General features: G+C 51.9%; 1 protein-coding gene across 4 annotated transcripts in view; it reads left to right on the top strand.

The window, feature by feature from the left end:
- LOC133358345 (cyclic AMP-dependent transcription factor ATF-7-like) overlaps nt 1-25,549 on the top strand; it is a 124,310-nt gene that overhangs the window by 24,206 nt on the left and 74,555 nt on the right. For all 4 annotated transcript variants that reach the window (XM_061576625.1, XM_061576624.1, XM_061576622.1 and 1 more), the window contains exon 2: nt 12,720-12,827. The gene's annotated coding sequence lies outside the window, so the exon portion shown is untranslated. The remainder of the gene's footprint in view (nt 1-12,719; nt 12,828-25,549) is intronic.

The raw sequence follows: 25,549 nt of genomic DNA, 5'->3' as shown, positions 1-25,549 counted from the left end.
CGGGGTTCCTAGTCGAGTTTTGTTAACGACGAATTCGAGGTGACCCCCCCCACCCCCCCCCCCCCCCCATGGGAAGACGTAAAATAGATTTCGAAAAATGACAACGGAAAAAATATTCACTTTGATAATAAACCATTCAAAAGTTTTCACCCCAGTACTACGATCCGTAATGAAAGTTTCTCTTGGGTCGGATCGTGGAGGTGGACAATGTCAGTCGCCGTTACCCGACCCCGAGAGTTGAGCCCCAACCCGCTTGACATCTGTGTGAAATAGAGAAAGAGCGAGCTCTGTAGCTTATCGGATTTCTCCAGTCTAAATGAAGATTCCGATTCTCATATTCTTGGTTCTTTCGGTAAAGTCGCGTAGAAGGGAAATAATAAAATAAAAAAAATATCAAACAATAAAATTCTCACGACGTTTCCCTTCTGCGTGACTTTACCGAAAGAACCAAGAATATGAATCCCTGCAGTCACGAAAGCTTTAAATCAAAATTCTGATTCTCGTTAAGAATATATATTTTTTAAATGTTGTAATTTTTTCCCTTGAAAACCCCCAAAAATCAATTGGCACATTTGCCCACGTGACGTGACGACTTGATTCGATTGGCTCTGCCGCGTGGTGAAGGTTTTTTTTTTTATAGTCGTGAATAAATGAAGAATTAGACATTACAGTAATAATACTTTGTACTCTTAGGTTTTTTTGGTAAAGTCACGTAGGTAAAAATAAATAATAAAAATAAATAATACAAATAAATAATAATAGAAATAAAATAATAAGTCACGACGTTTCGGGTGCAACACAAGCCTCCGTCATCAAGTGGGACAACCACAGCAATGATTTTATTTCTATTTAAAGCTTTCGTGACTGCAGGGATTCATCTTCTTGGTTCTTTTGGTAACCAAAAGTCACGTAGAATGGAAATAATAAAATAATAAAAATAAAGCAATCAAATATTAATTGCTTTATTTTTATTATTTTATTATTTCAATATTTAATGTTTTATTTTTATTATTTTATTATTTCCATTCTACGTGACTTTACCGAAAGAACCAAGAAGATTTTCTATTATTTCTATTTTCATTATTTTGTATTATAATTTTTTTACCTACGTAACTTTACCGCAAAAAAACACCTAAGAGTATGAATCCTTGCGGTCACGAAAGCTTCAAATCTAGAAATAATACTTCGCGTCGCGTCTGCCGTGCGAATGGGATCGCGCAAGGCTGTGCACGCGCATTGCACTCGACGCGATCGAACCCCAAAGATGCGGGTCGCGGGTCGGGGATTCTTCGCGTTCGGAGGAGTTGACGGACAAGCACACCGTGTAGCGCTGAGCCGCAGATTGTCCTGGAGGAGAACGCACCATCCGTTCCTGCTGCTGCTGCTGTACGTTTTCGTGTGCAGTAGATGATCGATTATATAATCCGGCTTCGGTGGGAGGCGGGGCGGGGGGGAGCGACAGATTTTCAATAACGCCGTATAATCACGACATCATCATTATTTAGAAGAGCTTGATTTTGCACATTTTTGTATGACGTGTTTTAGGTGTCACGTGTATATGTTTTTTGCGTGTGTTTTAAATGTGTTCGTGATATGTAATTGATTCTAGATTTGAAGCTTTCGTGACTGCAATGATTCATAGTCTTAGGTTTTTTCGGTAAAGTGACGTAGGTAAAAACATTAAAAAGTAAATTAAAATAATGTTTTTTACCTACGTGACTTTACCGAAAAAACCTAAGGATATGTAATTGGCATAAGTAAACATGCAAATAGACAAACAGAAATATCATACCGTTAAAATCTTCTCGGTTCTTTCGGTAAAGTCACGTAGAATGGAAATGATGAAATAATAAAAATAAAACATAATAAAATAATTCTCACGACGTTTCGGCCGCAACGCAAGCAGCCGTCCTCAGGTGAAAGACCAGGTCTGTCGGGGAGACAGCGTCTGAAGGACAGCTGTTTGCGTTGTGGCCGAAACGTCGTGAGAATTATTTTATCATGTTTCATTTTTATTATTTTATTATTTCCCTTCTACGTGACTTTACCGAAAGAACCAAGAAGATGAATCCCTGCAGTCACGAAAGCTTTAAATCGAAATTTAAATACCGTTAAAAGTTACCGTGTTTACTGCACCATACTTATCACTCCAATGTCGAAGACATCATGGGGTGATGTATTTCCGTGCATGCTTTTCATTGTTTTAGTTGTACGCAGCGTATCATGTAGTGCATAGAATGTTTGCCACCGAAATCAAGCGTAGCTACTTTGTGTTTGCCACGCACACGGTGCCGATTGCTGGACTGGTTACAGCCTGGGACCGCCGGATAATGTTGGAAGTAGCTCGGATAATGGATGATCAACTCTACAATATGTTGAACTTCTTTTGCACCGTACGTAGCCAACCGTGCTTATAGGAGGTGCGGGGGAAGGACAACAAACTGTGGGTCTCTGTGTGAGGCTATGGGTCTCTGTGTGAGTCTATGGGTCTCTGTGTGGGTCTATGGGTCTCTGTGTGAGTCTATGGGTCTCTGTGTGAGTCTATGGGTCTCTCTGTGAGGCTATGGGTTTCTGTGTGAGTCTATGGGTCTCTGTATGAGTCTATGGGTCTCTGTGTGAGTCTATGGGTTTCTGTGTGAGTCTATGGGTCTCTGTGTGAGGCTATGGGTCTCTGTGTGAGTCTATGGGTCTCTGTGTGAGTCTATGGGTCTCTCTGTGAGGCTATGGGTCTCTGTGTGAGTCTATGGGTCTCTCTGTGAGGCTATGGGTCTCTGTGTGAGTCTATGGGTCTCTGTATGAGTCTATGGGTCTCTGTGTGAGTCTATGGGTTTCTGTGTGAGTCTATGGGTCTCTGTGTGAGGCTGTGGGTCTCTGTGTGAGTAGTCTATGGGTCTCTGTGTGAGTCTATGGGTCTCTGTGTGAGTCTATGGGTCTCTGTGTGAGTCTATGGGTCTCTGTGTGAGTCTATGGGTCTCTGTGTGAGTCTATGGGTCTCTGTGTGAGTCTATGGGTCTCTGTGTGAGTCTATGGGTCTCTGTGTGAGGCTATGGGTCTCTGTGTGAGTCTATGGGTCTCTGTGTGAGTCTAGGGGTCTCTGTGTGAGTCTAGGGGTCTCTCTGTGAGGCTATGGGTCTCTGTGTGAGGCTGTGGGTCTCTGTGAGTCTATGGGTCTCTGTGTGAGTCTATGGGTCTCTGTGTGAGTCTATGGGTCTCTGTGTGAGTCTATGGGTCTCTGTGTGAGTCTAGGGGTCTCTCTGTGAGGCTATGGGTCTCTGTGTGAGTCTATGGGTCTCTGTATGAGTCTATGGGTCTCTGTGTGAGTCTATGGGTCTCTGTGTGAGTCTATGGGTCTCTGTGTGAGTCTATGGGTTTCTGTGTGAGTCTATGGGTCTCTGTGTGAGGCTGTGGGTCTCTGTGTGAGTAGTCTATGGGTCTCTGTGTGAGTCTATGGGTCTCTGTGTTAGTCTATGGGTCTCTGTGTGTTAGTCTATGGGTCTCTGTGTGAGTAGTCTATGGGTCTCTGTGTGAGTCTATGGGTCTCTGTGTTAGTCTATGTCTCTGTGTTAGTCTATGGGTCTCTGTGTGTTAGTCTATGGTTCTCTGTGTGTTAGTTTATGGGTCTCCGTGTGAGTTTATGGGCCTCTGTGAGTCTCTGTATGTGTGTATGTTGAACTTCTTTCACACCGTACGTAGACAACGATGGTAATCGTAGGTTCGGGGGAAGGGCAACTCAGTGTAAGAGTGTGCAGTGGTCTGCACTGTCTAGTGGCACCTAGCACGACACAGAGAGTGCACATGGCCCGATGCTTGGACAACTTTTAACGTCGGAAATATTTTTTCCGATCGATTCATCGGCTGTGATAAAAAAACACCGCCAGTGCAACGTCGTCATCATCATAAGTGATACAACACACAACTTGAACAACAACAAACACAAGCTCGGGGTTGAAATCTCCGCGCGTGCACGCAACAAAGATCCCCCGTATAGCCTTAACAGACTGTAGGGGCAAGTGCTGTTAGCGAGCACCTATGAAGGCCGGAACGGTACACGAGGGGGTGGGTGGCCAGCACCAGCCTTTGTGCACACACACACAAACACACACACAAACACACACAGACAAACACACACAGACAAACACACACAAACACACACACACAACACACACACAACACACACACAAACACACACACACAAACACACACACACAAACACACACACGTGGTGGCTCTATCTAACACTTTCGAACGCGTGATTCTCTTGGGAAGTATTGAATTGGCAGCGGACCTCTCCAGGGCATGCGACGCCGCTTTGGCAAATTCTCGCAACGAAAACAAACAAATAAATACTCCGTTTCGTGTCTCCCTGGTGTTGGGTGGGGTGGTGGTGGTGGGCATCCTTTCGGTTGAGGAATAACAACGTGGCCGATGGGCTTCACTGTGAAATCCCGATGGGAAACAGCAACGCAAACTTATACCAGACGTGTGTGAGTGTGTGTGCGAGTGTGTGAGTGTGTGTGGGTGTGCGAGTGTGTGTGTGAATGAGCGTGTGTGTGAGTGTGTGCGAGTGTGAGTGAGTGTGTGCGGGTGTGTGCGAGAGTGTGGGAGTGTGTGTGTGTGCGAGTGTGTGCGTGAGTGAGTGTGTGAGTGTGCGTGCGCGAGTGTGTGCGCGAGTGTGTGAGTGAGTGTGTGCGTGCGCGAGTGTGTGCGCGAGTGTGTGCGTGAGTGTGTGCGAGTGTGTGAGTGTGTGTGTGAGTGAGTGTGTGAGTGAGTGTGTGAGTGAGTGTGAGTGTGTGTGTGAGTGTGTGCGAGTGTGTGTGTGAGTGTGTGTGTGTGAGTGAGTGTGTGTAGTGGAGTGTGTGTGTGTGCGAGTGTGTGTGTGTGTGCGAGTGTGTGTGAGTGAGTGTGTGAGTGTGTGAGTGAGTGTGTACGAGTGTGTGAGTGAGTGTGAGTGTGTGGGTGCGGGAGTGTGTGAGTGAGTGTGTGGGTGGTGAGTGGATGCGTGTGTGGGTGAGTGAGTGAGTGTGGGTGTGTGCGAGAGTGTGTGAGTGAGTGTGTGGGTGAGTGAATGTGTGTGCGAGTGTGTGAGTGAGTGTGTGAGTGTGTACGAGTGTGTGAGTGAGTGTGAGTGTGTGGGTGCGGGAGTGTGTGAGTGAGTGTGTGGGTGGTGAGTGGATGAGTGTGTGGGTGGGTGAGTGAGTGTGGGTGTGTGCGAGAGTGTGTGAGTGAGTGTGTGGGTGAGTGAATGTGTGTGTGAGTGTGTGGGTGGTGAGTGGATCAGTGTGTGGGTGAGTGAGTGTGTGAGTGTGTGGGTGGTGAGTGGATCAGTGTGTGGGTGAGTGAGTGAGTGTGCGAGTGTGCGCGAGTGTGCACCAGTGTGTGCAAGTGTGCACGAGTGTGCGTGTGAGTGAGTGTGTGAGTGTGTGAGTGAGTGTGTGTGAGTGTGTGCGAGTGTGTGCGAGTGTGTGAGTGAGTGTGTGCGTGAGTGAGTGTGTGAGTGAGTGTGTGTGTGAGTGTGTGGGTGGTGAGTGGATCAGTGTGTGGGTGAGTGAGTGAGAGTGTGCGCGCGAGTGTGCGGGCGAGTGTGTGCGCGAGTGTGTGAGTGTGTGTGGTGGTGAGTGGATCAGTGTGTGGGTGAGTGAGTGAGAGTGTGCGTGCGAGTGTGCGTGCGAGAGTGTGTGCGCGAGTGTGTGTTCGAGTGTGTGCGCGAGTGTGTGAGTGAGTGTATGTGAGTGTGTGGGTGGTGAGTGGATCAGTGTGTGGGTGAGTGAGTGAGTGTGTGCGATTGTGTGCGAGTGTGTGTGTAAGAGTGTGAGTGAGTGTGTGTGTGGGTGGTGAGTAGATCAGTGTGTGAGAGTGTGTGCGCGAGTGAGTGTGCGCGAGTGTGTGCGCGAATGTGTTCGAGTGTGCACCAGTGTGTGCGAGTGTGCGTGCGAGTGCGCGTGCGAGTGTGCGCCAGAGTGTGCGAGTGTGCACGAGTGTGCGTGCGAGTGCGTGTGCGTGCGAGTGCCGTGCGAGTGTGCACCAGTGTGTGCGAGTGTGCACGAGTGTGTGTGCGAGTGCGCGTACGAGTGTGTACCAGTGTACGAGTGCGTGTACGAGTGTATGCGCGAGTGTGTGTACGAGTGTGTACCAGTGTACGAGTGCGTGTACGAGTGTATGCGCGAGTGTGTGTGCGAGTGTGCGCCAGTGTGTGCGAGTGTGCACGAGTGTGTGTACGAGTGTGTGTTCGTTGAATTGTGTTCGCCACCGTACGTAGCCGGCGAGCGACGTCAGAATCGGAATCTTTTTTTACGTATCACTGCGGAGGAATCCGATGATCCGCCAAGCTCCTGTTCACAGATGTCCAGCAGTAAATAACGTGTGCACCGCAAAGCGTCGTGGCCCTCTCTTGCAAACAACCCGCACCTCCTATTAGCTCGGTTGGCTACGTACGGTGCGAAAGAAGTTCAACACACACACATACACCCCGTCGGGCATACCGCAGCTCCCGTGCTCGCTCGCTCGCTCACATCGCTTGAGAGGCCATTCCAAAGCTGAGTAGTGCCGTGGTTTTTTTAATTCTCTCGCCACCACCACCGCTGCTGCTGCTGCTCCTATGACGCAAATGCCACTCCCCAGCTCCCATTACTCTCCCAGGGCTCGGCACACCACCACCACCACCATCCTCCTCTACAGCTACCACCAGCACCACCACCATCCTCCTCTACAGCTACCACCATCACCACCACCATCCTCCTATACAGCTACCACCACCACCACCATCCTCCTCTACAGCTACCACTATCACCACCACCATCCTCCTCCACAGCTACCACCACCACCAGCACCACCACCACCACCATCCTCCTCCACAGTTACCAGCACCACCATCACCATCCTCCTCTACAGTTACCACCACCACCACCATCCTCCTCCACAGCTACCACCATCCTTCTCCTCTACAGCTACCATCACCATCACCACCACCATCCTCCTCTACGGCTACCACCACCACCATCACCACCACCATCCTCCTCTACAGCTACCATCACCACCACCACCATCCTCCTCTACAGCTACCACTACCACCACCACCATCCTCCTCCACAGTTACCACCACCATCACCACCACCATCCTCCTCTACAGCTACCACCACCACCAGCACCCCCACCACCATCCTCCTCCACAGTTACCACCACGATTGCAATCACCACCACCACTCTCCACCACTGTCCACAACTACCACCACAACTGCCACCATCACGAACCTGGCAGATGCACCTCCTGCACCAAAGACAAAGAGATCACCCGTGAAGCCTCTTGACAGGTTGCCGGGGCAAGTTCCGTGAGCTAGCACCCTACGAAGGCCTGCACGGCACCTCCGATTAGCGCGTTTGGCTACGTACGGTGTGAAAGAAGTTCGGCATGCGTTGCAGCACACGAGGGGGTGGGTGGTCGGTACCACGCCCGGGCCACCTTGCTCTCACCGCTGGTCAAAGTTCACGTGCTCGTGACCGATTCGGATGATCGTCACCGGTGTTGGCCACGAGCGGGAATTGAACTCGCGTCGTTCAGTTCCCGTGGCCGCCACCACCACCACGCCGAGTCTGGGAGAGCGGTGGGGGGCCTGGGTCTCGTGGGCTGTGCGGGCTGTGCGGGCTGGGCGGGCTAGGCGGGCGGGGGGGGGTACACAATTGAAATCCCAGAGCGATTCCAAGTTCACTTGGGTTTCCCGGCAGCTTAATTAAGTTTCGCCGCGATATTCCCGTAATGAGTTTTCACCGCATCGCTCCCCCCCTCCCTCCACCGTCTCTCGTTGGCTTCCTTAACGGGATCCAGGCTAAAGCAGCAGCGGTGGTGGTGGTGGGGGGGTGGTGGTGGGTCAGGTGTAGGGTGGAGGGGAGAGCTGTGAGAGGTGGTGGGTCCGGCTGGCTGGCTGGCCGGTCGGGCGGGCAGCAACGCGCCGTGTAAAGCCACGAACGACAGAGTTACTCGTGCAAACATTACGTCACCGCCGCCTGCACAATTACCGCAGCAGAGGCACTGCGCATACCTTTGACCTGACTCATGGGTGCCTGCGTGTGTGTGTGCCCGTGTGTGTGTGCACGTGTGTGTGTGTAGTGGGGAGCGGTAGGTGTAGCGGTTAGCGCTACGCTGCGCTATGAACCTGGCGACCCGGGTTCGATTTCCGCTCACGGCCAACACCGGTGACGATTATCTCTGAACCGGTCCTGGGCCTCCCCTAGGTCGACTCGGCCTGAAATGAGTAGCTGGTGCGGTGTGTAAACATCGCCACTGGGGAGACAAAGGCGGTCGTGCGTGGTGCTGTCCACTCACCCCCTCGTGTACCGTTCCGGCCTTCATAGGTGCTCGCTAACAGCACTTGCCCCTACAGCCTGTTAAGGCTATACGGGGGATCTTTGTCTTTGTGTGTGTGGGAGCCGTGGTGTAGCGAGTTAGCAGCGCTACGAACCCGGCGACCCGAGTTCTCGATTCCCGCTCACGGCCGCCAACGCCGATGACGGCGATTACCTGAACCGGTCATGGGGCCTCCCCTAGGGCGACTCAGCCTCAAATAGCTACCTGGTGCAGTGTGTAAAAACATCGCCACTGGGGAGACAAAGGCGGTCGGGCGTGATGCTGGCCACCCACCCCTCTCGTGTGCCGTGGTGGCCTTCATTGGTGCTCGCTCGCAGCAGTCTGAAGGCTACATGGGGGAACTTTGTCTGTGTGTGGTTGGGTTTATTTTATTTAAAAAATCATTCCTTTTTCCTTCTTGGTTCTTGCGGTAAAGTCACGTAGAAGGTAAAATAGTAAAATAATAAAAATTAGAAATAATCACTTATTGATTCCATTCTATGTGACTTTACCGAAAGAACCAAGAAGATGAATCCCTGCAGTCACGAAAGCTTTAAATCGAATTTCATTCCTTTTGCGTCTCTCTTCCCCCCCCCCCCCCTCTTACGATAACGGCCAAGCCGGTTTCAAGTCTGGATCCCACCGCCTTGCTACACTGCTGATGTGCCTGCCGTGCGGGCAGGCGGGCGGGCGAGTGATATTTGACAAGTCTCGTGTGACCGCAAGCCATACGACAACGTGGTTTAGCAGAGCGCTACAACGTGCGCGCCTGACCCACCTCTCCCCCCCCCCTGCTACACCCCCCCCCCCCACCAGATGTAGCGGGCAGCGTGGAAGATTAGGCCAAATAACACCTCTGGATGGGGGCTGTCTTGATAGGCTCCCTCTTAAGTGAAGGCTCTTTCGTCACAGTCGCGATGCGAGCGTGCAATTGCAGGGCTGCACCTTTGCCTTCTCCGACGTGTACGCAATGCCTCTGGGAGGGGAGGGGGGGCTGTTAGCTCACGGGCTGGGTAAATTGTAGGGATCGTTTTTAATCGATTTAAGATGTTTGTATTTCGTGTGTTCGGATATGATTCAGGACAATTTGCGTTTTTGTATTCCCCCCCCCCCCCCCGTTCGTCAGCTTTGGGTCTAATAATTTCCACGCGTAACTTCGCCCGGTGCCACTGGAATGCCGATTTTTTTTTGCCAGAGAAAAGCGGTTGCACGGGATGTCACAATTCGAATCGAACGGTAATTAGCAAAAAATAATAATTTTTATTCCGTATTGGCCGAGATTTGGGTACCTTATCCCAATTGTTGGGATTTTTTTCCGAGCTTCGGGAACGCATCTCAAACTTTAACAACATCTACCTAAATCTCACACGACTTTCGTGTGCGTCCACCCCCACCCTGAATCTCTCCCAAAGACAAAGACCCCCCCCCCACTCCCGTATAGCCTTTAACAGACTGTTGGGGCAAGTGCTGTTTAGCCAGTCACACCTATGAAGGCCACACACCGCACCGGGTACTCGTTAGAGACCGAGCCAAATCTCTTCCCCTCTCTCCCGCTGCTGCCGATTGTTGTGAGCCTATCACCACCGTGTCTTTACGCGTGACGCGTGACACGCAAATTTCGTGAAGCGTTTACGCGTGACGGCCACCCAATCCAGTCACTCTGCGGGCCCAAAACCTGCTTGGCTTGCGAGATGTGACGACAACGGGCGCGTGGTATGTGTGCGTCCGCTCAACTTCTTTGCCGCCGTATGAAGCCAACCGCACAAATCGGATGTGGTTTGCGCGCAGGTCAATTGTGCTCTGGACCAGTTTTTGTATGAAGGTCATGTAGCAGTGTCTGTGTGTAAACAGTTGCCAACAATGGCTATGCTTTTCACTGGCACTCATTGCTTCTTCATCGTGTAGCTGTTGCCAGTTGTGTGTGTGTGTCTGTGATAAACATTCAAACAGCAGAAGTTTGTTGTTCATGTTTTGCTCTTTTCAGGATTTATTTCATACGGTGGCGAGATGTTAACTACCTCGCCTGCTATGCAGGAGATCGTGGGTTTCCTGATGCCTGCTGTATATCTGGAGTTTGCATGTTCTCCCCGTGGTCGCGTGGATTTTTCTCCGGCTCCGATTTTCCCCTCCACATTTAGAATCAACGTGGGTTTAGAGCATTTGGCTGCTATACATTTCCGCGTGATAAGCCACTTCGTTTGAGCTGTCATTTGTGGGCAGGTCGCTTCTGAAAAAGAGCTACACAGCTCAGTTGGCCTCACCTGGTAAAATAGAAAAATGTTGTAACAGGATGCTGCTGCGGTGTAACTAAACTAAACTACGTTTGCTTTGATATACAAAACAGTGGAAAGAATGCGTCGTATAATCCACTACTTTCTCAGGGTTCGGGATCGAACCCACGACCTCCTGTATAGCGGGCGAGGTAGTTGACATCTCCTAGCCACCGTGCGTCAAGGTCTGGATCATGGAACCCACGACCTCCTGTATACCAGGCGAGGTAGTTGACATCTCCTAGCGACCGTGACGTCAAGGTCTGGATCATGGAACCCACGACCTCCTGTATACCGGGCGAGGTAGTTGACATCTCCTAGCGTGACGTCAAGGTCGGGATCATGAACCCACGACCTCCTGTATACCGGGTGAGGTAGTTAACATCTCCCAGCCACCATGACGTCAAGGTCAGGATCATGAAACCCACGACCTCCTGTATACCGGGCGAGGTAGTTGACATGTAGCCCACGAGGCATTTTCCCAGCTGACTTTGCTTCACCCTGTCGAGAGGTTAAAGCTGGCTGGGTGGAAACGGGAGGGGAAAGAATGTCTGGTTCAAAGTACGAGCAGCTTTATTAAAACAGTCTGCTGTAAATAGTGTACTCGGTGTGCGCGTGCGTGCGCGCGCGCGTGTTTGTGTGACGCGGAACGGTGGCGTAGCGGCTGAGCGAGCTCGCGCTACGAACTCTGGTGACCCGAGTTGGATTCCCGCTCGCGGCCACCGACAACAGCGGCGGTTTTCCGAACGGAGCCTGGGCCTTCCCCCTAGGTTGACTCGGCCTTAAATGAGTACCTGGTGTGGTGCGTAGCGGTTCAGCGAGCTCGCGCTGCGAACTCTGGTGACCCGAGTTCGATTCCCGCTCGCGGCCACCGACAACAGCGGCACTTTTCCGAGCTGATCTTGGGCCTTCCCCCTAGGTTGACTCGGCCTTAAATGAGTACCTGGTGTGGTGTTGCTGACCGCGACGTCACGGCAGTATCCCTGCACTGCGGGACGAAGGCCCATCCCAGATGTGGTGTCAGACGACATGGGAGAGGGGAGTGGGGGGGGTTTGACGAGACTTGACTGTGCTGGTCAGTACCGTTGGGTGAGGGCGGTGAGAAAAAGACCAGTGAACCACTCGCCATTGCCTGGGAATTGAACTTGGATCCGCCAGTGAGCCAACCGCTAACATTGCACCACGGCAGCATCAGCATTCTGAATATACAAACAAAGATCCAAACAAAGATCCCCCATATAGCCTTAACAGACTGTAGGGGCAAGTGCTGTTAGCGAGCACCTATGAAGGCCGGAACGGTACACGAGGGGGTGGGTGGCCAGCACCACGCCCCGACCGCCTTTGTCTCCCCAGTGGCAATGTTTACACACCGCACCAGGTACTCATTTGAGGCTGAGTCGACCTAGGGGAGGCCCGGGACCGGTTCAGATAATCGTCACTGGTATTGGCCGTGAGTGGGAATCGAACTCGTGTCGCCGGGTTCATAGCGCAGCGCGCTAACTGCTGCACTATCACTATACACACACACAGACGCGCACACGCACACACGTGTACGTACTCATTTCGCATTGTGGAAACACGATGGCACGACTATTGTGTCGGCGTAATGGCCAGGGACGCCCACCACGACCCCCTCCCACCCCCCAGCGTGTGCCGCATGGGGTCGATTCCTGACAAGCAGAGGTCGCAACCGGGTACCCGATACCCGTACCCTACCCGATACCCGTACCCTACCCGATACCCGTACCCTACCCGATACCCGTACCCTACCCGATACCCGTACCCTACCCGATACCCGGCTACCCGTGCCCGGCCAGGTACGGGTAGCCGTTTGAGACCCTGGTGCGGCCAGGTACGGGTAGGCCGTGAGTCACTGGTGAGTAACCGTTTGTCACTCATTTCAGGTACGGGTACGGGTACGGGAACGGGTACCCGTACCCAGCCGCCCGTACGGGTACCCATTTGCGACCCTGGTGCGGCTGGGTACGGGTAGGTAAGGAATCAAAACCCGTTTGCGACCTCTGCTGACAAGTAAAAACCCCGTTGGCATTCTTTATCTGATCACGGTGTGGGACCCTCCCCTCCCTCCCTCCCTCCCTCTCTCTGCCTAGGTTGTCTCAGCCCGGAATTACTACCTCGTGGTCGGCGGTGATCGCTGTCAGGCGGCGGAACGGGGGAGACGCACGAGCGACTCGTCTGTGTTGTGTCCTGCTCGCGGCGTGAGTTCACCCTTTCCCGTTGCGTGACGTGCGTGCCAAGTTGCTGCGGCGGTGGGGTGGTGGGTGGTGGGGTGGTGGGGTGGGGGGGTGGTTTGGGTTGTTCCGTTCACCGCCGAATCTCGGAACGACGCAATCGGCTCATTTTCAGAGCGGCGTGGTCGCAGCGCCGCTGTTTTTAAAGACGACGTTGCTCACCGCGGAGAACTGTGGCCACGCGACCGCCGTTGCCCCTAGCGATTGCCGGCGCCCAGCTGTGGCAGCCTCGGTAACGATGTTTTTTTTTTTCCGGTTCCGTGCAGACGACGTACACGGACGTCATCGGGATGGGAAAGGGGTTAATAGATGCTCGCTCACTGAATTCCCAACCCCCCTCCCCCCCGAAGCTCTCTCGGGGGATTTTAAAGTTGAGTTGATTTCAGGTGGGGACCTTTGATTGAGAGATCAGAAGTTCATATTCCTAAGTGATTTCATCATCAGAAGTTCATATTCCGCTGAAGTGATTTTATCATCATCGTCGTCATCGATACCACCACAATAATGATCAATACATCCACACTCATCTTCATAATCAATATGATCATGATCGATTCCACGCCTATCATCTCCGCTACTGTTGTCGTCATCTTCACCAATAGCCCCACGATCATCAATACCACGACGATCATCGTCATCACCCATACCACAACTAGCATCATCATTAAATACCACTATCATCAATACTACCAATATCATCGTCATCATCCATATTGCTTCTATCATAATCTGTAATACCACTATCATCGTCATCAATACCCCCACTATCATCGTCATCATCTATACTGCTTCTATTATCATCAATACCCCCACTATCATCGTCATCATCAGTACCACTACTACCATCATTATCAATACTACCACTATAATCATCAAAACCATGACAGTAATCGTCACCACCATCATCAAGACCACCACTATCATCCACACCAGTAAAATCAATTTGACCACCAAAAGCACAATAATCAACACCACCAACGTCATCATCATCATCGACAACAACAGCATCATCATCGACAACAACAACAACATCATCATCATCGACAACAACAACATCATCATCATCATCGACAACAACAACATCATCATCAACGTCACCACAACAACAGCATCATCAACGCCACCACAACAACATCATCAACAACGCCACCACAACAACAACATCATCAACAACAACAGCATCATCAACGCCACCACAACAACAACATCATCAACAACAACAGCATCATCAACGCCACCACAACAACATCATCATCATCAACAACAACAACATCATCATCATTGACAACAACAACATCATCATCATTGACAACAACAACATCATCATCATTGACAACAACAACATCATCATCATTGACAACAACAACATCATCATCATTGACAACAACAACAACATCATCATCATTGACAACAACAACAACATCATCATCATTGACAACAACAACAACAACGTCATCATCATTGACAACAACAACAACAACATCATCATCATTGACAACAACAACAACATCATCATCGTCGACAACAACAACAACATCATCATCGTCGACAACAACAACAACATTATCAACGCCACAACAACAACAACAGCATCAACAACGCCACCACAACAACAACATCATCATCGTTGACAACAACAACAACGCCACCACAACAACAACATCATCATCGTTGACAACAACAGCATCAACAACGCCACCACAACAACAACATCATCATCGTTGACAACAACAACATCAACAACGCCACCACAACAACAACATCATCATCGTTGACAACAACAACATCATCAACGCCACCACAACAACAGCATCATCATCAACAACAACAGCATCATCAACGCCACCACAACCACAACAACATCATCAACAACGCCACCACAACAACAACATCATCATCGTCAACAACAACAACAACATCAACGCCACCACAACAACAACCGGCAGTCGTGCAGCACAGCAAACGTGAGACCAGCACGTGTGCACGGTGCCCCCCCCCCACCCCGCTGCCCGTCCGGTCGGGCGGTCCGCCCCCCCCGAGAGAGACCGCGGGTCACTGCGGATGAGCGCCGCTCGGTCACGGCGTACTTCACCGCCCCCCCCCACCCCACGCTGTTATATTTGGCGTCGATGCCGCCCTCCTCCGTCGATGCTACTATTATTATTCTTGTCATTGTCGATCGCCCCGACACCCCCTCCCTCCCCGCTCTACCCTCCCCCTCCCCCGGCAGCTGCTTTTGGCAATATCGCATTTCCCCTTGAAATAAATATATAAATGAATAAGTATATTAATAAACGCATCGGGCTGAAATCCTCTTCGGCCGACGAAAAGTCCCAATTGCTGCTTCTAAAACGTTGGTTGCCTGCACTGGGTTGTTTGTTTTTTCACCCTTTTTTTTGGCAGGTTCGCCTGCAACAGATGGCATTAGTCACGAGTTCCTGTACGCGTCGAAACGCCTCTCGGTGAACGCGGCGATGTGGCGTGTACGCGCGGAGCAAACAACCCCACGTGATAATTGTTTTTCTTACCCTTCTATCTGGCAACAATACTGACACCTTTTTTACAAGGAGTCATGTTTGCATAGACCACAATAGCTGCAGTCGTAATGCCAACAAAAAACATAACTCTGATAATGTATGCACTGTCCTTGAAGTTGATTGGTCCACACCCGAGACAGCTTTCCTTAGAGCCTAGTCTCACACTGGGTTGGACCAGATGACGCCAAAAGGCGCACAACTCAAAGACAATGCACCATCAGAGTATGAGAGCTCGGGGTAAGCATCTACACTATGGGAACCTCATTTGCCAGTAAAAATATGATAATTGTTTTTTTACCCTTTTTTCTGGCAACACAACTGACACCTTTTTTACAAGGAGTCATGTTTGCATAGACCACAATACCTGCAGTCATAATGCAAAAAAAAACATAACACTGATAATGTATGCACTGTCTTTGAAGTTGATTGGTCCACACCCGAGACAGCTTTCCTTAGAGCCTTGTCTCACATGGTGTTGGACCAGATGACGCCAAAAGGCGCACAACTCAAAGACAACGCACCATCAGAGTATGAGAGCTCGGGGTAAGCATTTACACCATTGGAACCTCATTTGCCAGTAAAAATATGATAATTGTTTTTTTACCCTTCTATCTGGCAACAAAACTGACACATTTATTTACAAGGAGTCATGTTTGCATAGACCACAATACCTGCAGCCATAATGCAAACAAAAACATAACTCTGATAATGTGCACTGTCCTTCAGAGTTATGTTATTATGACTGCAGGTATTGTGGTTTATGCAAACATGACTCCTTGTAAAAAATGTGTCAGTTTTGTTGCCAGATAGAAGGGTAAAAAAACAATTATCATATTTTTACTGGCAAATGACGTTCCAATGGTGTAAATGCTTACCCCGAGCTCTCATACTCTGATGGTGCATTGTCTTTGAGTTGTGCGCCTTTTGGCGTCATCTGGTCCAACACCATGTGAGACTAGGCTCTAAGGAAAGCTGTCTCGGGTGTGGACCAATCAACTTCAAGGACAGTGCATACATTATCAGAGTTATGTTTTTTGTTGGCATTTACGACTGCAGGTATTGTGGTCTATGCAAACATGACTCCATGTAAAAAAAGGTGTCAGTTTTGTTGCCAGATAGAAGGGTAAAAAAACAATTATATTTTTACTGGCAAATGAGTGAGCTTTGATTAGCGCTTCGATGGGCGACCACCGCCATGAACGTAACAGGTGTTATAGGCTGCGGTGGCGACAGCAGAGGGCAATGCGGCCTAGATCCATTGTTGTGTTGCACTCGAATTAAAACTATTAAACTTTAATAAAAGTAAAATAAAATAAAAATCACGACGTTTCGGAGGCAACACAAGTCTCCGTCATCAGGTGGGACCGTCACAGCCAGATTTGCTGCATCAAGTGAGGCAATGATTCAAGCAAATCTGGCTGTGACGGTCCCACCTGATGACGGAGACTTGTGTTGCCTCCGAAACGTCGTGATTTTTATTTTATTTTACTTTTATTAATTTTAATGTTTTACCTACGTGACTTTACCGAAAACACCTAAGAATATGAATCCTTGCAGTCACGAAAGCTTCAAATCTAGAACTATTAAACTATTGTTGTTATTTTAGCAGGTAAAGCCCAGGAAGCTGTGTCCGGCTCTTTGCCAGAAGCGACCCGGCCACAAATGATAGCCCAATGAAGTGGCTTATCGCGTGGACATTTATCGCAGAGAACTACTCGTAGACAACGCTTGTGGCAGGGACGACGCTCGCCCAGCAGTGGATTGACCAACCGGTGCTCGTGCGTGATGTGTGTGACGTGTGTGTGTGTTTGTGACGTGTGTGACGTGTGTGTGTGTGTGATATGTGCGTGTGACGTGTGTGTGTGTGTGACGTGTGTGACGTGTGTGTGTGTGTGTGACGTGTGTGATGTGCGTGTGACGTGTGTGTGTGTGACGTGTGTGTGACGTGTGTGACGTGTGTGATGTGTGCTCCCCATCGCCACGCTTCACTCGTCGCCCGCCCGTTAAAAATCTCGGCTCAATTTCGGGAGTGCCCCGACACCAACGCGATTGCTTTGCGTTCTCATAAATACGAGTCTCTGGCAGTCCACCGCTAATGCGTGAAGATAGTTTAGTACGGGTGGCGGTGGGGGGGGGAGAGCCTCTGTATTTACCCGGGAAAGCCTCGCTTAGTCGACAGATTCCTGTCCCAGAGGGGTGCTACCTTGGGCATGCGCTGTATTGTTGAGTTAATCCGCAGAATCTGCAGTCGTGCGCGTGTGTGACCGGGGGCGGGGGGGGGGGTCGAGAAGTCGGTCGGAATCGCTCGGGTGGCGTGAAGTGAACGATCGATAGTTGCGAATTCAAAGACTGTTGCGGTGCGTATCTTTAGACGCTGCCGTGGTGTTGACCGTAGCGGAGTGAAGCTATAGAATGTCACGTGACTCGGCTAGCCAGCACGTCAGCCAGCCAGCCTCTACTGTCCGATCAGCCAGTCTGCCCATAAACCGCTTGGCCAGCCACCATCTAGCTAAGGCAGCTGCTGAGCCAATGTGGAATCTAGGCCGTCCGCCAGCCAGCCACTCTGTGAAGCCAGACAGGCAGGCTGACTGGCAATCAGCCACTCAGGCAGTCAGCCAACACATCAGCCATCCAGCCAGATAACCAGCCAGCATGCCAGACAGTCAGCCAGCCTGTCAACCACTCAGCCAGCATGCCAGACAGCCAGCCTGTCAACCACTCAGCCAGCCAGTCCATAAGGCACACAGCCAGCCTGCCTGTCAACCACTCAGTCAGCCAGCATGCCAGACAGCCAGCCTGTCAACCACTCAGCCAGCCAGTCCATAAGGCACACAGCCAGCCTGCCTGTCAACCACTCAGCCAGCCAGCATGCCAGACAGCCAGCCTGTCAACCACTCAGCCAGCCAGTCCGTAAGGCACACAGACAGCCAGCCTGCCTGTCAACCACTCAGTCAGCCAGCATACCAGACAGCCAGCCTGTCAACCACTCAGCCAGCCAGTCCGTAAGGCACACAGACAGCCAGCCTGCCTGTCAAGCACTCAGTCAGCCAGCATGCCAGACAGCCAGCCTATCAACCACTCAGCCAGCCAGTCCGTAAGGCACACAGACAGCCAACCTGCCTGTCAACCACTCAGCCAGCCAGCATACCAGACAGCCAGCCTGCCAACCATTCAGTCAGCCAGCATGCCAGACAGCCAGCCAGCCTGCCTGTCAACCACTCGGCCAGTCAGCCCGTCAGCCACTTAAGCCTCCAGCCAGCCCATGAACCACTCGGGCAGGCAGCCTGCATGAGCCTCTTCCCCCTCCTTCCCCACCACAACTCCCAACCCCTCCAGAAACTCCACCCGTGGCGAGGAAGTTGCGGCACGTGTAATTTTAGTCCTTCTCGCTTGCGCTCGCCAGCATTATGTATTTGTGCGAGAGAGAGGGGGGGGAGAGGGGGCGGGAGGCAGAGAGATGGCCCACTCTGAGACAGAGAGAGATGGGGGGGGGCACTTGGAGACACGGGGGGGGAGTGAGAGAGAGGGGTAGAGATGGAGGCAGAGGGATGGCCCACTGGGAGACGGACTTTGACTTTTAAACAACTTGTATTACCGCCAACAGCAAAAGCACTGGAGGCGATTTCGATATGAAATGCACAAAGTCACCAGCAACACAAATGAAAATAAATTTCGATTTAAAGCTTTCGTGACTGCAGGGATTCATCTTCTTGGTTCTTTCGGTAAAGTCACGTGGAAGGAAAATAATAAAGTCATAAAAAAAATGTAATTATGAATTTGTATTATTATTTTATTATTTTCCTTCTCCGTGACTTTACCGAAAGAACCAAGAAAATGAAAATAAACGCTACAAATCCACGCGCTGTGGCGCTAAAAGCACCGCGCACAACACGGAGACAGAGAGAGCGGGGTGAGAGTGAGAGAGAGGCAGGGAGAGAGGGCCCCACTGGTAGACTAACATAGCGGGGTGAGAGTGAGACAGAGAGAGAGGCAGGCAGAAGGGGGGCCCACTCGCAGACAGAGAAATAGAGATATGAGCCCTGTGAGTCACACTGTACCGCCGTGATCTTATGGTGACACACGGTGGGATGGCTACTGACTCACAGGATATGATGCGTCGTGCAACGGGCCTACTAAGAATGTAGCGGCAGAAAAAGAACTCGGCGGTTTGGTAAATGGGGGATAACAGTCACACTAATAATGATGATCACTTTTAATAATAAACTGCTTAGAGACCCCCCCCCCCTCCTTCCCCCAAACTCTCCGCTGTATTTAAAACTTTGTCGGAAATGTTTGAAAGGGAGTTTGGCGGGTGGGTGGGAGTGGTGGTGGGGGTGGTGGTGGTGGTTGTGGTTGAGTGCGGGTAAAGTTGTTGTGTGTATTAATACGCGGCTGTGTTGGTGTGTGCCAGCGTTTGTGAGTGAGTGATGATAAGTGCACAGCTGTTGAGCGCCGTGTTTAATTTTTCAATTTGTTTTTTTATATCGCGGTTGCTGTGCACGGCCCCAAAAGCGCGACGCGGGCCCAGCTGACAGCAAGCGGCACAATTAAAGATGTGTAATTGATGGGAGGTGACAGGTTTCTCGAATCGAGCGAGGTGGTTATTATTATAGTTATGTGAGCACTTGGGGGGGGGGGGGGGGGGGAAGAGACGATGGGAGAGAAGTCCAAAGCGGAGCTGTGCGAGAGATGGACCAGAATGCAAAGTGCTGGGACTTGCAGTGTGGTCAGCGAGTGGGTAGGTGGATGAGTTGTTTAGTGAGTGAGTGGGTGAGTGAGTGGTTAAGTGAGTGAGTGAGCAGGTGGGCGAGTGGAGTGAGTGAGTGAGCGAGCGGATGGGTGAGTGGTTGAGTGAGTGAGCGGGTGGGTGAGTGGTTGAGTGAGTGGGTGAGCGAGCGGGTGGGGGAGTGAGTGAGCGAGCGGGTGGGTGAGTGAGTGGGTGAGCGAGCGGGTGGGTGAGTGGTTGAGTGAGTGAGTGGGTGAGCGAGCGGGTGGGTGAGCGGGTGGGGGAGTGAGTGAGCGAGCGGGTGGGTGAGTGAGTGGGTGAGCGAGCGGGTGGGTGAGTGGTTGAGTGAGTGAGCGGGTGAGCGAGCGGGTGGGTGAGCAGGTGAGCGAGTGGGCGGGTGAGTGAGCGAGTTGTTGTGCTCTTAAGTGTGGTGGTGAGTGGGTGGGTAGGTGAGTGAGTGGATAGTTGAGTGAGTCAGTGAGTGGGTGAGCGGGTGGGTGAGCGAGTGAGCGGGTGGGTGGGTGAGCGAGTGAGCGGGTGGGTGAGTGAGTTGTTGTGACCTTTAGTGTCGTGAGTGGGTGGGTAGGCGAGTGAGTGAGAGTGATTGTGTTGTGACCTGCAGTGTGGTCAGTGGGTAGGTGGGTTAATGTGTGTGTGTGAATGGGTGAGTGTGTGTGTGTGTTGTGTCCTTCAGTGTGTGGTGAGTGGGTGGGTGAGCGAGTGATCGTGTTGTGACCTGCGGTGGTGTAGTAGCGCTGCGCTACAAACCCGGCGACCCGAGTTCGATTCCCGCTCACGGCCAACACCGGTGACGATTATCTGAACCGGTCCTGGGCCTCCCCTAGGTCGACTCAACCTCAAATGAGTACCTGGTGCGGTGTGTAAACATCGCCACTAGGTGCTGGCCACCCACCCCCTCATGCGCCTTGCCGGCCTTCATAGGTGCTCGCTAACAGCACTTGCCCCAACAGTCTGTTACAGGCTACACGGGGGATCTTTGTCTTTTTTGTGGTGTTGGTTGGAGGGGAATCAATGAAGTGGCAGGAGCAGCAGCAGCAGCGATGGAAGCGTTTGCGTTGCCCGCGAGCGTTTCACTCCACGCTTACTGTGAGGCCTTGCCTGGGAGGAGAAGGAGGAGACCCTGACGTAGGAGTTGCGGGTAGAGTCGTCACACGTACTGCCACTTTTTTTAATCATTCCACTGCTGGATGAGAACACTCCACACCACGCCTTGCAGGCCCCGTGAGGGTCGTTTGACCATACTTCACCACGCTGGTCGGCACGCGTGTTGATGGTGGTTGGGGGGGGTGGACAATGCAGAAACAACAATGGATTTTTGCCCCATGGAAGCCTATAACACCTGTTATGGACATGCTGGATCACCGATCCAAGCACTATCCAGGCTCAAGCCTGCTTAGCCTTTGCGATTGCGAAGTCTGTTGAGGCTATACAGGGGACTTTTGTCTTTGTTGTTGCATGCATCTACTGTGTGTGTTAGTGGCTGGCGTACGTTCCGTGTGTACGTATGCGCATACATACGTATGTTACCCAACAGAGGCGCGGCGGTATTGAGATGTTAACTACCTCGCCCGGTGTATAGGAGGGCGTGGGTTCGATCCCGACCATTGTGACGCCTTCAAGTTTGGAGTTTGGATATTCTCCCCGTGGTGGCCGCGTGGATTTATTTCACCGGGTCCTCTGGTTTTTCCCCTCCACGTTTCGAAACGTTGTCACGCGTCTAAAGACAGGTTTCGGCTGCCGCTATGAATTTTCCACGCAGCGATAAACCACCTCATTTGGGTCTATCATTTGTGGCGAGGTCGCTTCTGAGCTCGCGAATGGTTTAGTTTGGCCTGCATGGTGTGGTCCTGTTTGCACATAGTCACTTTAAGATGTTTTCTTGTTCATGTTTTAGTTTTTTTGTTTGTTGCGGTTGCACCCGATTCAAGAGCCGAATGGCTCACAGGGCTATACCTAATAAATTAACTTTGAACTTTGAACCCACCCACCAGAGGTCGCAAACGGGTTTTGATTCCTTACCCGTACCCGGCCGCACCAGGGTCGCAAATGGGTACCCGTACCCGGCCAGGTACGGTACCCGTTCCCTACCTGTACCCGTACCCTACCCGAAATGAGTGACAAACGGTGACTCACCAGTGACTCACGGTCTGCCCGTACCCGTACCCGGCCGCACCAGGGTCGCAAACGGCTACCCGTACCCGTACCTGGCCGGGTACGGGTAGCCGGGCATCGTGTAGGGTACGGGTATCGGGTACCCGGTTGCGACCTCTGCCACCCACGCCGTTCGGTGTCTGGGCGCGCTTGGGGACCGGCTGACGCATCGTCGTCGGTGTCATTGCGTGGTTTGCATCAGGGGAGAGGGGGGAGCGTTGATGCGGAAGTTCATTGCGACGGACCGTTTTTTGTTTTTGCGCGCGCGGTGCCCTGTCCTGCACCGTGACACATTGTGTAGCCTTCGGTGAAATCTTTTTTTGTTGTTTTGGCAACTTCGTCAACACGGCGTCCGATCGGTTTACTGTGTGGTGTGGTATCAAGAATAATAATAATAACAACAACAATAACACAATTTTTGTTTACAATGTGCCCGTTTTTCACGACAAGGCCGAGAGACAACTTGCAGTTTAACATCAATTTTACTCATAATAAACGTTTTTTGGGTTTAGATCGCGTTATTTATAAATGTGTCGTAACCCTCCACCACCCGACACGGCCAATCAGCAAAAAAGTGTCACGTTGACAAAAGACAAAATAGTTCACGACTTTAGCCCACCGGTGTGTTGAAGCGTGAAACCACATCATTTACAATTTTTGAATAGCACGACGTTTTCGCTGGTAATTGCATCCAGCATCAACGGGCAATTCGCCAGAATGGTGAGGCTCTGCTGTGTCTCCCGGTCAACTTGCGGCTCGCGACCGAGACGCCCCGGTGGAGCCGGACTCGGGGAGACCTCCTCCGAACCCCTCGCCACAAAACAGACGGGCGCCCTTCACCCGTCAGGTGGCAGTAGCGCTGGGTTTGACGTTGCTGCCGTTGCTGCTGCTGCTGCTGCTGCTCCTGCTGCTGCTTCTCCTGCTGCTGCTGCACCTGTTGCTGTTCCTGCGGTACCTACTGCACATGCTGCTGCTGGTGCTGCTACTAGTGTTGCTGCTTCTGCTGCAGCTGCTGCTCCTCCTGCTGCTGCTACCGCTGGTGCTGCCGCTGCTGCTGCTGCTCCTACTGTTGCTGCTTCTCCTGCTGCTGCTGCACCTGTTGCTGTTCCTGCGGTACCTACTGCACATGCTGCTCCTGCTGCTGCTGTTGCTGCTGCTGCTCCTACTGTTGCTGCTTCTGCTGCAGATGTTGCTGCTGCACCTGTTGCTGTTCCTGCGGTACCTACTGCACATGCTGCTCCTGCTGCTGCTGTTGCTGCTGCTGCTCCTACTGTTGCTGCTTCTGCTGCAGATGTTGCTGCTGCACCTGTTGCTGTTCCTGCAGTACCTACTGCACATGCTGCTCCTGCTGCTGTTGCCTCCAACTGTTGCTGCTCTACCTGTTACTCCTGCTGCTGCTGGCTGGTGCTCCTGCTGCTGCTCCTACTGTTGCTGCTTCTGCTGCAGCTGCTGATCCTCCTGCTGCTGCTACCGCTGGTGCTGCCGCTGCTGCTGCTGCTCCTACTGTTGCTGCTTCTCCTGCTGCTGCTGCACCTGTTGCTGTTCCTGCGGTACCTACTGCACATGCTGCTCCTGCTGCTGCTGTTGCTGCTGCTGCTCCTACTGTTGCTGCTTCTGCTGCAGATGTTGCTGCTGCACCTGTTGCTGTTCCTGCGGTACCTACTGCACATGCTGCTCCTGCTGCTGCTGTTGCTGCTGCTGCTCCTACTGTTGCTGCTTCTGCTGCAGATGTTGCTGCTGCACCTGTTGCTGTTCCTGCAGTACCTACTGCACATGCTGCTCCTGCTGCTGTTGCCTCCAACTGTTGCTGCTCTACCTGTTACTCCTGCTGCTGCTGGCTGGTGCTCCTGCTGCTGCTCCTACTGTTGCTGCTTCTGCTGCAGCTGCTGATCCCACTGCTGCTCCTGCTGCTATTCCTGCGGTACCTACTGCACATGCTGCTCCTGCTGCTGCTGCTGCTGCTGTTGCCTCCGACTGTTGCTGCTCTACCTGTTACTCCTGCTGCTGCCGGCTGGTGCTCCTGCTGCTGCTGCTCCTGCTGCTGCTCCTGCTGCTGCTGCTGTTGCCTCCGACTGTTGCTGCTCATGCGGTACCTGCTGCTGCACATGCTGCTCTACCTGTATACTCCTACTGCTGCCGGCTGCTGCAGCTGTTGCTGCTGTTCCTGCGGATCCGACTGCACTTGCTGCTACCGCTGCTGCTACGCACGCACGGGAGAGGGATGCGATTCGGCGACGATCGGAGCAGCGCAGTGCGGGTTGGTTTGGTTGAGGGGGGCCCCGTTGTTTGATGGAGTACGGCACGGGTAGCGATGCCGGGGGGCGCTGCTGCTGCTGCTACTGCTGCTGCTACAGCTGGAGAGCGACTGAGAGGGCAAGTGTGTTTTTAGCAGGGAGGCTCGAACCAAGAGAGACGACCTTACTTGTGTAGGCAGGTGGGAGCGAGCACACTTGAGACGAGAGGTCGCTGTTGACGTTTAACCATTAAGACGTTTGACCTCGAAAATCCCTCGAGATGGAACGGTCCCAGTTTGCAAAGGGGTGTTTGTGGACAGATGGTATGGGGGAGGCCTGCTATCTACTGGCACCTCCCGATTTGCATGGTTGGCTACAAACTGTGCGAAAGAAGTTCAACATACATACACGCAGAGACGCACAGACACGCAGGCACATAGAGACCCACAGAGACGCCCACAGAGACACCCACAGAGACACCCATAGAGACACCCACAGAGACACCCATAGATACCCACAGAGACACCCACAGAGACACCCACAGAGACACCCACAGAGACACCCACAGAGACACCCACAGAGACACCCACAGAGACACCCACAGAGACACCCATAGAGACACCCACAGAGACACCCATAGAGACACCCACAGAGACACCCACAGAGACACCCACAGAGACACCCATAGAGACACCCACAGAGACACCCACAGAGACACACAGATTAGCACGGTTGGCTTACGTACATTCTGAAAGAAGTTCAACATACATACACAGAGACGCACAGACATGCAGACCCATAGAGACACCCACAGATACCCACAGAGACACCCACAGAAACACCCACAGAGACACCCACAGAGACACCCACAGAGACACCCACAGAGACACCCACAGAGACACCCACAGAGACACCCACAGAGACACCCACAGATACCCACAGAGACCCACAGATTAGCGCGGTTGGCTTGCGTACATTGCGAAAGACGTTCAACATGCATGCGTACAAAGTAAGGCCGTG

Source organism: Lethenteron reissneri, chromosome 61, assembly GCF_015708825.2.
Source record: "Lethenteron reissneri isolate LAM-NWPU_2019-01 chromosome 61, ASM1570882v1, whole genome shotgun sequence".
Classification (NCBI taxonomy): Eukaryota; Metazoa; Chordata; class Hyperoartia; order Petromyzontiformes; family Petromyzontidae; genus Lethenteron; species Lethenteron reissneri.
This window is presented reverse-complemented; position numbering and strand designations above follow the sequence as displayed.